The sequence below is a fragment of the Delphinapterus leucas genome, chromosome 14 (assembly GCF_059928025.1).
Source record: "Delphinapterus leucas isolate spDelLeu-1000000601 "Yukka" chromosome 14, BTC_Dleu_Yukka2, whole genome shotgun sequence".
Taxonomy (NCBI): domain Eukaryota; kingdom Metazoa; phylum Chordata; class Mammalia; order Artiodactyla; family Monodontidae; genus Delphinapterus; species Delphinapterus leucas.
In genome coordinates, this window is record NC_143142.1 from 48,199,496 (window position 1) to 48,205,046 (window position 5,551).

A 5,551-nucleotide genomic window follows, 5' to 3' on the forward strand; every position below is an offset into this window, starting at 1 on the left:
ATATTAGAATTACATACAAATATCCGAAGAATTAATCTGAATGTAAATTTTCTAAACTCACTGTTCAAGACACATTTTCAGATTGGATTTAAAAAACGAACAAAATCAAGATATATGTTGTTTACAAGAAAAAGATCTAAAGCATAAAGACATGAACACCTGAAACTTTTTAGTAAGTGAAAACATTCTATCAGACAAATAGTAACCAAAACTGGTTTAGGTAAATAACTATTAGAAAAGTGTACTTAAAATCTACTACTGCATACAAACAAGGTATAATCTGTCTTGGTATGTGCTACTATCTTCCAGCTTTTTGCCTGGAAACATTTTTGACCTGTGACACAGGGAAGTGCAACCAAAACAGCGGCGAGCAGTCTTACTGAGAGGAGGAGAGAGAGCTCAGAGTTCTGGGAGGCAGAAGTAGCTGGAAATCTGCAAGGCAATGTAATGAAAAAGAGAGATCCATGCAAAAAAATGGCTCCAGAAATCTTCAAGTCTGTTCAAAGAATAACCAAGACGGTGTAAACTGCATACTTCACAGAGCTCACACAGAGCTGGACACGCGTGCATTCCAATCAGTCAAAATAGAGACTCCTTGGAGAACACCCTAGGAATTCAAAAGAGACCCTTGAAGGGGCATGTATTAGTAAACGGCTGAAATCCAGAGAAAAGCACTATAAATGCACCATAAGTCTGAAAAACAAGCTTTCAATGAAAAAATGGAAAATCTGAATAGCCCAATGTCTCCTTACAAAAATGGAATTTATAAGTAAAAAGACTTTCACAAGGAGATTCCATCCCAGGTGGCTTCAATAGTAAATTCTATGAAATGTTTCATAAGGAATAATACCATTCTAATACAAAATCTTTCAGAAAGTAGAGGAAAGGGGGACACGTGCCAACTCACCTAATGAGAAAGCATTGCACTGATACCAAAACCAGAAAGCTATATTACAAAAAAAATTTTTAAGGGAGAAAGTTATAGTGCCCACTTCGGAAACACATATGCTAAAATTGGAAAGATTCAGAGAAGATTAGCATAGACCCTGCCCAAGGATGACACACAAATTCGTGAAGCGGTCCATATTTTTTCAACTCTACTTCAATAAATTTTTTTTAAAAATAAAAAAAGTTACAAGCCAGTTGCATTCATTTATATTTAAAGGACACTTCTCTGAAACGCTATTTTATAATTGTCTCTTTGTTAAATATCCAGATTTGGTGTCCTCAGGGCAATGCACCATGCAAAATTATGGATGAGTGAAGGGCAGGTGAGAAAAGAAGAATCAGTGATTTTAGGAAATGGTATATATGGAAGTTTGTGGCCACGAAATTGATATCTTTAAAATTCTTGTTACCTCTGATGTCCTAATCTTGTAATCCTAAATTAGATTGCTAAGTAATGTACAAGTATCTGCCCTGTTGCCTGAACAGTGTTCAAAGATTCTTTAGAAAGGAGATCTCGTCTCCAAGGACCCTCTTCTGCTCTGCCTTTTACTTAGCTTACAATTGTGTTTTATTTACCTTTCATTTCAACTAGATTGTTTTTATTCACCAACTTAATAAGCATAGGGATCAGTTCATTTAAAAAATCTCCATTATAATTTTATCTTGAAATATTTATTATAGTTGTTATTGTTAGTTCATTTAGGCATGAGAATTCTGTTCCCCATCTGATTAAATGATTATCTGATCTTCTTGTTAGAACATTGGAGCATCTGCCTCCAATAAAAGTTCCGTGCTGAGTACTTATCACAGTTCCTTAAGGATAAAGTGGAACTTAAGCAAGTCCGAAAGAATAGGTTTAGTATTTTTACACTTGCCTGCTAATAAGTATTTAATTATGGCAAAATTTGCCTGAAAATTGCTTTTATTATAATATACAACCTAGTTTAAAATTTGTGTGAGAAGTCCCTAAAGCTCTCACCTACCTCGGATTATTGAAGAATGCCACAATTATAGACGGATAGCTCAGGTGACAGCAATACCTCCTTAAAATCAGAAGTAAGAAATCTGATTATTTTTTTTTACTCCTTTCTTTCTTCTTCTTTGTATTCCTTCTCCTTTCTTCCAATAAGATAGATATTTCAAAGTATGCATAGAGATATTCCCATGTATTTAATCCCTACTAAATAGCTTCTTAATGACTTTTCTGGCTCTGAACAACCTCCTAAAAAATACAGGATTTTGGTCATTCATAGCTGGGCCATCTCTGCAGTGTTATAGTAGTCTAAAAATATACCAGTATTTTTATTAATTTAATTTAATTTTTAAAATATTTAAGCATTAGTAAAATCAGTTTTTAAATGTTGATTAATTGCACTGATTTTTCAGTACCTCATGTGCAGTGATACTGCTCCTTCAAGTAGAAATCAAGAATATTTCTTTACATAAGAACACATGCCACATCTATTTCTTCTTTGAAAATGCACCCTTAGCTGCCAGCAGAAGTTCCTCAGGGGTTTTAAAAACATCAATCAGTTTCACAGCTGGAGAGAAAATACTTTCTTAGAGAAGTTTTACCTATAAGAAGAATAGGCTTTGTCATTTTCGAAGGCACACAATGAGTTAAATTTAAGAAAGGCCAAGAAATAGCTTTTCACTCACAACTGACTTTATTTGAAGAGAAAAAGAATAGAGTAGGCATAATGACTAAACACTTTACATCCCAGGTACTCTCAGGAAGCACACAGTGAACTGTGGTGATAGCCACTGGACAGGCTGTCTCTGGGGGACACTGCCCCTCCAATCCTGCAGAAAAGCCCTGATATACCAGTGCTTAGACAAAAGCACTTTATGACTCCTACTTCTCCCTGAGTAAAAAGGTATTTCAGTCTCAGGTCTGAGTCCTGACAGAAAAAGAAATCGAAAATCTCAAGTGAAGCATTGCCCTTTACTTATTTTATAACTTGCGTTTTATTTACCTTTCACTTAAACTAGATTGTTCTTACTCACAAATGTAATAAACACAGAGGTAATTTTATAAAGAGATCTAGATTATAATTTTACCTTCAAATATTTATTATAGTTATTACTAGTTTAAGCAGAACCTGTAGTGAATTAATTATATCTTCTTGGCATTTTAAAGGAAAATATAGTTTTTAAAAAATGGATGATTATTTGACATATCTAATAAAAGCCTGGTTCAGAATAACTTTGTTTTTACCAGTATTTTAAATAGGATAATTTCCTTCCCTATGTCATTGTCACAATATTTTGATCAATATGCAGAAGAATCAAGGGATACTTCTAGTCAATTAAGATAAATGTAAGAATGTACTGATGAATAAAGCTTGTTCATTTTATATTGGTTCATACTTATGAAAGACAACTACTGTGCTGTATAACAGTCGAGCTATTGCTTTTTAAAAAGTCTATAAATCTTTGTGCAAAAGTGCATTCATCTATGTGGCTAAAACATGAAATAATAATTTGGTAATTAACGTTTAATTTCACTCAAAGAATTGTTTTAAATAAACCCCAGAGATTTCCCTGAAAAAAAAAAATCTATCAAACTTGGAAGCCAAAAGAATGCTTTATTTCTTTTGTAACTTTAAATACCTTCTATGTCTGAAAATGGGATAAAATAGCACCACTTGTGAAGATGGATTAATGCTAATAAGATCTTTTCAAACTCTCATTTATGTTGATTGTATAAATATAAAGTTATGACTAATAAGAACTCAAGTGTACTCTAAAAGAACAACTTGAGACTTTCAGTTCCTTATTGCAAATAATTGCTCATATTATTTGTCTTGTGTTATTTGTTCTGACTGGCTTTAGTCTTTGAAATTATCCATTTTATCCAGAATTTATTTGCCAGGATTCTCTTTAACATGCAAATGTGCTATAATTGTCATCATTTATTTAAATAGTTTACTTTTCCCATTAACAAAGAAGATATGGACTGAATTGGAACTAAAATTGGTTGATGATGAGTGAGCAGCCAGTGAGGAAGGGCAGGAAGAACAGCGAGTGCTGTGAAGAAAGAGAAAGGCTTCATTGAGCATCTATATGAAATGATTCTGGCCACTTCATTTTTAACCCTCACAGACATGTTGTCAGATAATCGTCAGTTTCCAGTTTCAAAAATAATGGGGCTGGGGATGAAGATTAGGTAACTTGCCCCAGAGCTATGACATGTAAAGCCAGGTGCAGTTGACTCCAAGGCCTATGAGATGAGGAAACACAAGATTTTGACTTTTCTGCAGAGTCCTGCAGAGATGAGCAAGGACCATCTCCAATAAAATATGTGAAGTGGACAGAATTTTGATTCAGTATCTCAAGGCTTTTTTTTTTTTTACATCTTTATTGGAGTACAATTGCTTTACAATGGTGTGTTAGCTTCTGCTTTATAACAAAGTGAATCAGTTATACATATACATATATTCCCATATCTCTTCCCTCTTGAGTCTCCCTCCCTCCCACCCTCCCTATCCCACCCCTCTAGGTGGTCACAAAGCACCGAGCTGATCTCCCTGTGCTATGTGGCTGCTTCCCACTGGCTATCTACCTTACGTTTGGTAGTGTATATTTCCTGTACCATACCCCACATGTAAACATATCCGTTCTGACATTCACTCCAAGAGCCAGCAGAAATGCCTTCCCAGTCCTTCCTATTTCTTCCTGCCCTGTCCTCCACTATTCATTCATCTGATTGTTCCTTCATTTATGTGTGCATTCATTCATCAAATATTGAGTGTTTACGATGTGCTAAGGACTGTTTTGGCACTGAGGCTACAAATGTGAACTAAAAGAACCCCATCCTTGCCTTCATGGAATTACCTCCTAATAGGATCTGAGAACAACTTTATGGAGATACTCTAATTACACAAATAATAAATATTTAAATTACAATCACCCCATTCTCCCCATGTCCATCATCAACCCAGTCGGTGTCATCTCTCAGGAAACAATCTGAAGACTCAAGTCAGATGTAAATCTCTAAATTTTATCCAACCACATTTTCATAAGAGTCTAGATACCACTTGAAAGCGCCAAGGGTAAGGGGAGGGGGAGGGAGTAGGGGAAGGAGAAGCACAGATGAGGAAGAGCCTCTAGAGTAGGGCAGGAAAGGCAGTACTAATCAAAGGAGCAAAAAGTGATAGAAAATGCATGCACAATTGGTCAGGGATGAAAGAAAAAGGCAGAAATAGAGATCACCTGGAGAAGTGGATTAAGGAAGAGTCCTGATTGGCAAAGTGAGCTATGTAACATCTGTCTCTCTGCAAGACTCTAAGCCCCTTGAGGGAGGAACTGGGCCTTTTTACCATTTCCATGTGCATCATCGCCGTGTCACGTAACATTCTGTCTTGCACACAGTCTGCATTCCATAATATTTGCTGAAATGAAGGAAGAAAGGAAGGGAGAAATCCAACATGTTGGCCTAATCTGACTTATTAATTTTAAATACTACATGGTGATAACCGATAGGCAAGTTGTTAAGTGCATATAGCTCCATGCCTTCTGACCGTGCCACAGCAGCAGTGACATGAGGGATCTGCTTGTGGTTTTCAGCTCTTTGGCCTATTTTCTGTGATAATGACAAAGT

General features: G+C 35.7%; 1 non-coding gene across 1 annotated transcript; it reads left to right on the forward strand.

Annotated features, from left to right (window-relative positions):
* Positions 1 to 984: 984 nt before the first annotated feature.
* LOC115802324 (U6 spliceosomal RNA) lies at positions 985 to 1,091 on the forward strand. Its single transcript, XR_004022751.1, has one exon. It is a non-coding gene; the product is annotated as a U6 spliceosomal RNA (small nuclear RNA).
* Positions 1,092 to 5,551: the final 4,460 nt, after the last annotated feature.